This window comes from Theropithecus gelada, chromosome 10, assembly GCF_003255815.1.
Source record: "Theropithecus gelada isolate Dixy chromosome 10, Tgel_1.0, whole genome shotgun sequence".
Taxonomy (NCBI): Eukaryota; Metazoa; Chordata; class Mammalia; order Primates; family Cercopithecidae; genus Theropithecus; species Theropithecus gelada.
In genome coordinates this window covers 17404446-17415800 of record NC_037678.1, presented here as the reverse complement: position 1 = coordinate 17415800, position 11355 = coordinate 17404446, and the positions used below count along the sequence as shown (strand labels likewise).

The window sequence follows — 11355 nt, the reverse complement described above, 5'->3', positions numbered from 1 at the left end:
GGTTTCACCATGTTGGCCAGGCTGGTCTCGAACTCCTGACCTCGTGACCCACCCGCCTTGGCATGAGCCACCGCGCCCGACCTAGACTTGTTCTTTCTACTATCCCACATTTAGTAAAGAAAGGAAAGAAACTCTTTGCCAGGTCAATAATCAAGCTCAAATGTGTCCTTTTGCTCGAATTCTCATTTCCAAATGGCAGGCTTTCTTACAGCGGGGCGCACCCCCCAGGCTGGCCAGGCTGACAGCCCAATTCTGTAGGAGCCTTTGGCTGTGAATTTCTACAGCAGCTGGAACTGCGAGGAGCTTCCCGAGGCTCCCGGAGAGAACTGGAGGGCCCCAGGCTCTTCCCACGGCATCCTTGATCGTGTTCTCGTTTCCTCCTCCAGAAACATGGGGCTAAAATAAGCCCAGAAGCTGAGCAAGGGCTGAGTCAGACCCTCAGAGTGGAGCAATCACTGCACGGCTGCTCCTTGTAAGAAACATCCCGTTGCGCCTGAGTTGTTTATTGCCAAGAGCTGTAAGTGAAAAATGAGCTCTCCTAAGACAGGCTGGGAGCAGGCTCCTCTTCGTGGAGATGGCACGATGCTTCACAGCTTGGAAATGTTCTGTGCCAGTATAAAAGGTGTGGCATACATCCCTTGGAGCAGGAAAGTCTGGTGACAAAGGGGAAGGAACCTGGGCTGGAAGCCAAGTGGCACGAGGGTTAGTCTCAACTTCATTGCTTACCAGGCACGTCAAATGAATGATGCCCTTATCTGCTGAGAGTCTCCCTTTTCTCAGTTGCAACAGGAAAACGTAAGCCCAGATGATGTGTGCATTTCTTTCTGGCCCCGGCTTTCTTTTGGTTTGTCCAAGCAGCTCCCCAAACTCACTCTCAGGCCCTAAATAATGGGAGCTGTTAATGGTGGAGAAAGGAATTCCGCCGTGGCCTATGGCAGCCATTGCTTTATTGAGTCAGGTTCAATTATCACCCACTGATCGGACACCTCTGCTGTCCAGGGATCTGGGAAATGGCTGGGGATACAGAGGTGAAAAAGACAGGGTTGCTTCAGGAACTCACTTTCCAGCAGGTGAGACTATGAGTAGAAAATGTGGACAAAACCAAAAGCTGACCAACAACACAAACTCCTTTGCTAAGCCCTGAATGAATGATCTGGAAAAGTAGCTCAGAATGAGGAACGGTTCACAAGAATTCAGATGGTAGTGGGCTTCAGCTGGAAATTCAATTCTGTTACCATTAGGTCGGTACAAAAGTAATTGCAGTTTTTGCCATTCATTTTTTTTTTTTTTTTTTTTTTTTGAGACAGAATCTTGCTGTGTCACCCAGGCTAGAGTACAGTGGTGTGATCTCGGCTCACTGCAACCTCCGCCTCCCGGGTTCAAGAGATTCTCCTGCCTCAGCCTCCAGAGTAGCTGGGATTACAGGCATGTGCCACCACGCCCAGCTAATTTTTGTATTATTAGTAGAAACGGGATTTCACCATGTTGCCCAGGCTGGTCTTGAACTCCTGAACTGAAGTGATCCACCCACCTCGGCCTCCCAAAGTGCTGGGATTACAGGCGTGAGCCACCATGCCCAGCCATGCCATTACTTTTAAATAGCAAAAACCACAGTTACTTTTGCACCAACCAAATAGATTTTTCCCATGTCAGTAAAGTTTTATTGAGAAAGAGGTCAGTAAGAAATGATTAGAGAGATCAGAATTTACTTTCTTCAGACGATCTAACATTTTAATGTCCATGTAGTTTTTCCCAGACAGCAAGAATAATTCAGGGTTGGTTTTTATCCCAAAGTTTCCCCATACTTAAGAGAAAAACCATTCATATGTGGCGATGGGAGCCACTGAACTGAAAACAGTTCTAATGCAAAAGAGTAAGAGACTAAATCGTTACTGAAGAGTTCAGGTCCTATTTCAATGACACACTCTCTCTCAGATTCACCACAGTCAGCACTTCCAAAATGTCTTTCAAACATTTAAAAAACATGTATTCATGCCATTTGCATTTTAAGCGACAATTAAAACAAATGTTAAGGTTTAATGATGTATTTTAATATTTCCAAATATCACACTGGGCGCAATGGCTCATGCCTGTCATCCCAGCCCTTTGGGAGGCCGAGGCAGGCAGATTGCTTGAGCTCAGGAGTTTGGAAGCAGCCTGGGCAACATGGCAAAACCCCATCTCTACAAAAATTAGCTGGGAGTGGTGGCATGCACCTATAATCCCAGCTGCTTGGGGGGCTGAGGCAGGAGACCTGCTGGAGCCCAGGAGGTCGAGGCTGCACAGACCCACGTTCGCACCACTGCACTCCAGCCAGGGTTACAGAGCAAGACTTTGTCTCAACAAAAAAAAAAAAAAAAAAAAGATCATTTAAAAGGCTACATTCAGTCAGGCGCAGTGGCTCACGCCTGTAATTGCAACACGTTAGGAGACTGAAACAGGAGAATCACTTGAGGCTGGTAGTTTGAGACCAGCCTGGGCAACAAAGCAATACCGTGTCTCTACAAAAAAAAAAGTTTTAAAAATGAGCTGGGCACAGTGGCACATACCAGTTGACCTAGCTACTAGGGAGGCTGAGAAGGAAGGATCACTTGAGCCCAGGAGGTTGAGGCTACAGTGAGTTATGATTTTGCTACTCTACCCCAGAGCAAGACACTGTCTCTAAAATAAATAAATATTTTTAAAGGTTTTATTTAATTTTATGATTTCCTCTTTGGGATTTTTTTTTTTTTGTCATCAACTTTTTAGTTTGAAGCTTGAAAAATGAATTAAAATAAGCAAAATTTGAGACATCATGCATGCAGAAAATGAATAAAACAAACGGAAGACTGAAGTAAAATGTACTACATTATATATTTATAAAGTAAATGCTGTATAACCACAAATCAGGTTCTGTGGTTCTATAGATTTCCTCTACTTTCATCTAAATTACACGTGTGCCGCTTGTAATGCAGCACATAAGGCACCTAGGGTGCTTCCTGATATACACTCAGTACTCAGTAGGTACTTATCCTAATTGTGAGTCCATGATTCATTCAACAAACATTCACTGAGTTAATATTCTATGCCAGCTTTGTATCAAGCACTGGAGAAAGAAAAATGGCTAGACATAGTGCCCCATCCCAGCACCACGAGGGAGACAGAGGTGTGCAACTGAAAGTGACTACAGCTCAAGTTAGTGGAGCGCTCTCCCCAGTGGCCCCAGGGCGTAGAAGAATGAATGGTTTTTCTGCAGAAGGAAACGGAGTTTGCCAGTGAGCATGGTGGGAAGAGAGCTGTTGTTCCACCACCACAAGTAATGACATGAGCAGAGGCACAGAGACCTGGGTGAGCAGGCTCATCCCTGTGCACAGTGGGGCAGGAAGGATGGGGGTTGGGGGATGGATCAGGGGAAAGCTGAACTTTTTCTTTGGGAACAGGGGAACTAGTAGAATCATGTAAGTACGTCAAATCCATGGCGAAGATTTTTCTCACAATGGGGTGGAAGTTTTGAGCTTATGTGGAAATATCATTTACCTCCACATAGTAATAATAATAATTACTGATATTATTATTAGCAATTATACTACTGCCGCTGAGCCTCCTGAGCATTGCATATGTATTATGTCATTTAGCACCACAAAAAGCCCCTGAGGTGTCTACTATTATTACCGAGAGGCAGTAGAATTTAATTATTATGAATGCATGCTCTGAAGCTAGATTATTTGCATTCAGGTCCTGGCTCCACATTTAGGCAAATAGCTTAACCTCCCCATGACCCAGTTTTCTTATCTTATCTTTATAATGAGGTAATAAAAATGCCAAGCTGATGAGGTTGTGGGAAGGATTTAATAAGATTCTACCTGTGAAATGTTTGAAAGAATGTCTGTCAAATACATTGTGTTAAATGAAGGTTGCCTTTTATTGACCCATTTCACAGAGGAGAAAACTGAGGCTTGAGGAGAGGAGGTCACATTTCAAAGGTCACCTGGCCAGTAAGTTGAAAGTTCTGGATTCAAACCCAGGAAGTCTCAACACAGAGCCCCATCCCTCCATCATCTAACAAGCCAGGTTTAGTTGCTAAAGTTGGGGTTTTCTCTGGCAAACTTTTGACATGCTTAACTCTGTTTTAAGGACTTTCTTTCTTTTTTAAATTAAAAAAAAAGTTAACAGACAGGATCTGGCTCTGTTGTCCAGGCAGGAGTGCAGTGGCTATTCATAGGAATGATCATGGCACACTGTAGCCTGGAACTCCTGGGCTCAAACGATTCTCCTGCCTCAGCCTCCTGACTAGCTGGGACTACAGGTATGCACCACCATGCCTGATTCAAGGACTTTCCTAAGTCATCCCCTGCCAAAAGGTCCAGCCAGAAGGCGATGAGGAAATGTACCTCTATTTGCTTATTGCTACCTGAAGGAAACATTAATTAATTAATTAATGGATTTTATCAAACATTTATTCACTTATGGATATAGTTTCAATGTTTGCCACCTCCAAATCTCATGTTGAAATGTGATCTCCAATGTTGGACGTGGGGCCTAGTGGGAGCGGGAGGTGTTTGAATCCTGTGGGCAGATCTCTCAAGAATGGCTTGGTGTCCTCCCTGCAATAATGAGCTCACTGGAGATCTGGTTGCTTAAAGGAGACTGGCATCTCCTCCTCTCCTTTTTGCTCCTGCTCTTGCCGTTTGACACCACCTGCTCCACCTGCATCTTCTGCCATAATGGTGAGATTCCTGAGGCCCTCACCAGAAGCAGATGCCAGCAGCATGCTTCTTGCATAGTCTGTAGAACCGTGAGCCAAATAAACCTCTGTTCTCTGTAAATTACTTGGTCTCAGGGAATCCTTTATGGCAATGCAAAGTGAACTAACACACTTACTCATCCTCTAAGTGTTCAGCATCGAATTTTTTCATTTCACATAAATTATCTCAGATACTGTCCACCACCAAAACTGTCTGACTATTCCCATTTTCTAAGTTGGGACATTGATGCTTAGAGGAGTTAAATAACCTGTTCAAGGCCAGACAATTGCTATTGACTTTGCAATGTCTACCCCACACCATCTGCACGGGTGGGGCCTGATTAATGTGAGCTAGTCACAGACACATCTCCATTTCCGATGGGAGGATTCAGGCCTAAGCCAATTAGTGCAGAGCATCCTGCCAGCTGTAGGGATTAGTTCAGAAATGAGCATACATTTGAGTAAAAAAGGTGCAAGGGGAATGTTTCTGGGGCTTCTGCAGATATTGTCCTGTTTCTCTGGAGAAAGCATCAGCAGGAGACAGTTTGATCCTTTGACATTGCTGTGTGTGGATTTGAGGTCTGGGGATGCTGCAGCCACCTCACAATAAGCTTATGCATCACACTGGTGCAGGGGTGGGAATGGCCAGGCGAATCACAGAGACCACTGGATAAAGCCAATCCTGAAGCTTCCTGCTATGTGGGCCAACAGATGTCCTTATTGTTCCAACAGTCTGAGTAAGAATTTCTGCACAGTTTGCACAGCGCGGAACTTGGTTCCAAGTCCAAGTCCAAACTGGGGCTATTCCCCAATCCGTGCCTTCCTACCATGCACGGCTGCAGACATGGTTCTTCTACTCAAGTTGTTTACCATCTGGCAGGAGGTTTTTGGCATTCTGCTACAGTGGCAGATTTGGTCATCAGTCACAATGCCAAGCTGGTGGTGGTTTGAGTCATTGTTTTTCTGTTGGCCTATTTCTTTCATAATAAATATGTATTGCTTAGATAATAAAAACAACAAAGGGGAAAATTCCATGTGAGGCAGAGGTAAACAAAAACGCTGTGCTTTTAGGAGGTTTATATAAAGATCAAGCTGTATGATGTGTGTTAGCATGATTTAAAGAATGCTAAACTGGGTGGGGCCCAAGACAGATAAAAGATGCTAAGCCTTTTATCGTACCACTAGGCACTAGTGACTTTTGAGACCTGATGATTAATTAGGAAGAGTTGGTTGTAGTTATTATCAAACCTCCCTAATTTCCCCAAGTGAACGGATGCGGGCTGGGTTGAGGATAGATGGGGGAGAGGTGGTAAGAAACCTCTGAAGCCCATTTCTGGAACCTTGGTTTCTCAGGATCTCTGCTTCCTTGGTGGATTTCCTTTCTGCTCTCCTGCAAGTGACCCTTGTGAGCCTCTGACTCCATAGGACCGGCCCCAGCTACCGTTTTTGCTAAGGATGTATCATCTTGCTGGGCTTTACCAAGGGCGTTACTAAACCAGCTTCTATGATTGTAGCCACACAAAGGTAGGCAAGGAAAAGACCCTAATTTGGAAAGCAGAAAGCCAGTCTCCAGCTGGAACCCAACTCCTGACCTTTCCACCCCCAAAAGCATAGGCTAAGATTCCTTTCCCCTCACTGATTGGATTAATTTCAGCCTCATTGACAATTCCCCCCGCCTCCAGACTCATTTACCTACTGTTGTTTATAGCCTCAAAAAACGTCATGGCAACAAAGATCAGAGGAAAGATCACAGTGTCTGGAGTCAGAGAGACATGCATTTGCATCCCAACTCTGCCTCTTGCTAGAACTCTGATTTTGAGCAGGTTCTTTGAGGTCAGCTCCCTCATCTGTAGGGGTTTGAGATGAAATAAATGACGTAATAGAAACCTTATAAATGCATGAAATTACTGAGGAATTTATGTGCTTTTACAGAAATTATGAGGCAGGGAAGCAAGAGAGATGCCTTTATTTTCTCCCAGGGATGAGAGTGGAAGGCAAGGAAGAGTGTTACAGCTGAGGGAACAGACGGTGGAAGGCCTGGGGACAAATAAAGTCCAATATAGCTGGAACGTAGAATATAGGAAATAAATTAAGCCTGGAGAGCTAAGGGTAATCCAGATAGTTCAAAGCCATATAAAGAGTTCGCACATGATCCTAAGAGAAGGGAGGAGCCATAGGAGGGTCTTAAGCCAGAGAATAGCTTGACATGTGTTTTTAAAACTTTACTGTGCCTGTGTAGAGAATAGTTTGCAGGTGGTCAAGGCTGGAACTGGCAGCCCAGTTAGGAGGCTGATGACCTAGTCCAGAGGATGGGTGGCAGCCTGAACCAGAGAGACAAAAGTGGAATTGAGAAAACTGGATGTCTGTGCCACTTGCTATGGCTTCAAGGAAGTTACTTAACCTCAGTTGAGTTACTTAACCTTCACTGAGTTGAGTCTCAGGTTTTCTCCGCCATTGTTTATGGCGGACACTAATAGTATCTGTATCCTAGAGTTTTTAGGGGATTAAATGAGAGAATGCATATAGAGCACATTGCACAGCATCTGCCACATCATATGTGCTGGCAAGATGGAAGCGACTATTACCATTGTTAGTAGTGGAAGTCATGTGGGCAAATATCACAAAGTGCATTCGGGGCATGCTGCTTAAATGAATGAAATAAGTGAATAGACAGCGAGTGCCAGAAAATGCCCTTTTCAAGACTGAAATCTTGTTTAAAAGGTATAAATAGTCCTGGTGAGGAAGGATAGAGAGAGGTAGGGAGGGCTGTTGTCTAAAGAGGTCAATGCGCTCTCTTGGTGAGCTCTTCTGAGAGTTAGGACACAAAGAGAATGTGTCCAAATGGTGAACAGGTGGGGCAACCAAGCTGGAGTCCTTTTGAAGAGAGTCAGGAAACAAAAGCCTGCAAGCAGCACAGATGTGTGAAAAAGCTATTTTTAGTCTGGTACAAGAAGCCCACAGGAGAAGTACCACCCCTAACCCTAGTCCTCTTTGTCTCTGTCTTCTGTGCCGGGAAAATCAATCATCATGTCAGGAGGGCAGGTGTTAAAATTGGTCAGAGGAAATAAAAATCCAAGAGAGATGAAGATATAGTGAGAGAATGTCATGCTCTATTAAATGCATTCAAGTCTCATTGCTCAGAGAAATGACATGTTAGGGTTCAACTGAAAATACAAATGTTTTGCTGTTTTTGCAGGTTTTAAAGGAATATATGCTCATTTTAAGACTCCAACTATCAACAGAAACTATTTTGAGCACCAACTGTATGGCAGGAAGTAAGCCTAGAACTTTATGTATATTTATGTCACTTTATTATTATTATTATTTTGAGATGGAGTTTTACTCTTGTTGCCCAGGCTGGAGTGCAATGGCGTGATCTCAGCCCACCACAACTTCTGCCTCCCAGGTTCAAGTGATTCTACTGCCTCAGCCTCCTGAGTAGCTAGGATTATAGGCATGTGCCACCACACTCGACTAATTTTGTATTTTTAGTAGGGACGGGGTTTCTCCATGTTGGTCAGGCTGGTCTCGAACTCCCAACCTCAGGTGATCTGCCCGCCTTGACCTCCCAACGTGCTGGGATTACAGGTGTGAGCCACTGCACCCAGCCTGTCATTTAATTATCACCCAAACTTATTGTATGCCTAGTATCACTTACTCATTCTACAACTAATGAGCCCAAGATCAAGAGAGCTTAAGTGACTTGCCCAGAGTCACACAGCTAGTTCTATGAGTTGCTCATTTGGACAAGTTACTTAATCTCCCTATGCCTCAGTTGGTTCAACTGTTACAGAGAATAAGGACTCCCAGTAGACTGAAGTGTGCTTAGACATTAGAACCACACTCTCGTTCAAAATCTTCTTGTATAACTTACTAACTTTATGTCTTTGGGCAAGCCATATAGCCCTGTGCCTCAGTTCCTCTTCTGAAAACTGGGGATCTTAATAGTGACAATGGGCTGTTGCAAGGATTAAATTAGCTAATACAGGCTAAATGCTTATAATAGTACCTGCTCTCTCATAGCTAATAACTCGTATTAATATAATTGGTAACAGTAGTATTTCTATCCTGTCTTGTTAGGACAACATAACTTATTCCAGCAAGGCTCATTAGAAGAAAAAGAATGGACTTTCCAGGGCAGGCAGATCTCTTCTGAGAATTCAAGGAGCTCACACCATGAAACACTCAGAATAGTGTCTGGAAAATAGTCGTGCTTATGCCCATGTGTTGTTATTATTATCTATAAATTCCACAACACAAGCTCTTAACTTCTATTTGCTACTTCTTCACACTGCATTATCAAACCTAAAAAAAACTCATCATCCAGAGACAAATAATAGTTTCTAGTGTATCTTCATTACTTTTGAAGCAACTGCATAAATGTGTTTCTATGCCATGTTCGCATTTAACTGAGTTAAACATAGTGGGTGTGAACTCTGGCATTGGCAGATACTAGTTCTGTGACCTTAGGGAGGTAACTTCACTTGCCTGAATCATCGTTTCTTTATCTGCAAAACGAGGAGAATAATCATAGTTTCCTTATCTGCAAAATGAGGATAGTAATCTCATAGAGTGGTAGTGAGGACAACATGTAGCATTTTAAGGCACTTAGAACAGAACCTTGTCACATAGGCTTGAAAAAAGACTTAGTAATTTAAAATAGGTGTTCTACACAATGGCCAGAGTAATCCTTACAAATCAGACTGTGTTACTTTTCTGCTTAAACTCTGAAATTTTCTTATTGTATTTGGAATTAAATTCATATGCCTTACCTTGGTCTATGTGAAGGGCCTTGGTGTTCTGAAAACTGTTCTTTTCATTTCCTACCTAGTTCAGAACTGAGGGAGATACAGATGAATGTTTGGTGTGTGTCGTTTAAATCTGTGGGATAGTAGGTGTTATGAACTAAATTGTGCCCCCCACCCACCCAAATTAACATGTTGAAGCTCTGAACCCCCAATGTGACCATATGTGGAGATAGAGCCTTTAAAGAGCCCCAAAATATTCCAGTTGCAGTCCTAGCATACGGAGACATGAGAAGTGGGGGATAGGAATTTTCCTACTAAGAATCTTCAAAGCCAGGCTGGGCACGGTGGCTCATGCCTGTAATCCCAGCACTTTGGGAGAACGAGGAGGGTGGATCACGAGGTCAGGAGTTCAAGACCAGCCCGGCCAAGATGGTGAAACCCATTCTCCTTTGCTCCTGCCTGGGCGATAGAGTGAGACTCCCTCTCAAAGAAAAAAAAGTATGTACAAGGCCATGAAGGAGAGGCCCTAATTCAATATGACAGGTGTCCCTCTAAAGAAGAGAAGAGGCCAGGCACGGTGGCTCATGCCTATAATCCCAGTACTTTGGGAGGTCAAGGCGGACGGATCATGAGGTTAGGAGATTGAGACCATCCTGGCCAACATGGTGAAACCCCGTCTCTACTAAAAATACAAAAAAAACTAGCTGGGCATAGCAGCACACACCTGTAGTCCCAGCTACTCAGGACACTGAGGCAGGAGAATTGCTTGAACCAGGAGGCAGAGGCTGCAGTGAGCCGAGATCGCATCACTGCACTCCAGCCTGGCAACAGAGCGAGACTCCTTCTCAAAAAAAAAAGAGATACCAGGGATGCACCTATAGAGAAAAGGCCATGTGATAACACAGCATGAAAGTGACCATCTGTAAGCCATAAAGAGAGGCCTCAAGAGAAACCAAACCTACTGACACCTCCATCATGGACTTCCAGTCTCTAGAACTGTGAGTGAACAAAATTCTGTTGTTTAAGTCATGCAGTCTGTGGTATTTTGTTATGGCATCCCTAGAAAACTAATACACTAGGTGTCCTAGGACAGCACCCAAAAAACAATCTTATATTCCAGATCACAGGCAAAGGTGGACATTGACGAGGGTGGACCTAGGGACTTAAACAATGGCAAGACAACGTCTTTCTCTTCATATTTCAGATCCATCCACCTTCGTCTCCCGCAGGAGCTCTTACTGTAGCAGGTCGATGGCGACTGGCACTCCTAACCCTCCATCCTTAACAGGCCATTTTGCAAGAGGAGGGGAGATTTGTTGTTTTCCAGCCACCTAAGATCAACCCTTAAGGTACTCTTTTGCCTTTCCCTGATTGGTTTCAATGATTATTTCTGGGCCAATCACTGACTGGCCAGATAGCCTCATGCTCTGGGTGGAAACAAAAGGGAACATGATTTTTAGCACGCTGTGAGGTTTTCATAAAGTGAGGATGGAGTTGGTTGTTGAGGGGAGGCGGGGATTCCTATGTACGTCAGAGCTTAGGAAAATAGAGCATACTCCATGTTTTACAAGTAGCATGGGATTCAAAACAGAGCATTAGATGCTTCTAAAACTACAGTCAGGGGCAGGGGGAAATAAGAAAGGTCACAACTAATCTTCATATGCTGCTTGTTTTCAAGGAAACAGGAAGGTGAAGGGCCCTAGGAAACTGCTGGCAGTGACAGATATCTTCAGTACTGTGGTGGGTGAGTCACAGGAAAATGCCTAGAGGCCTCTCAAAGTCTCATGTCTACTGAAGTTCATTATATCTTCTTGCTGTTTCCGAAGGAGCAGTGATTCTCTGTCTCTCTATCAATCATCTAGCTACCTAGTTACCTTCCTACTT

General features: G+C 44.0%; 1 long non-coding RNA gene across 1 annotated transcript; it reads left to right on the top strand.

The window, feature by feature from the left end:
• Positions 1-3339: 3339 nt before the first annotated feature.
• LOC112632575 lies at positions 3340-10787 on the top strand. The gene is made up of 4 exons (XR_003121411.1): positions 3340-3437; positions 3920-4050; positions 5226-5460; positions 10701-10787. It is a non-coding gene; the product is annotated as an uncharacterized LOC112632575 (long non-coding RNA).
• Positions 10788-11355: the final 568 nt, after the last annotated feature.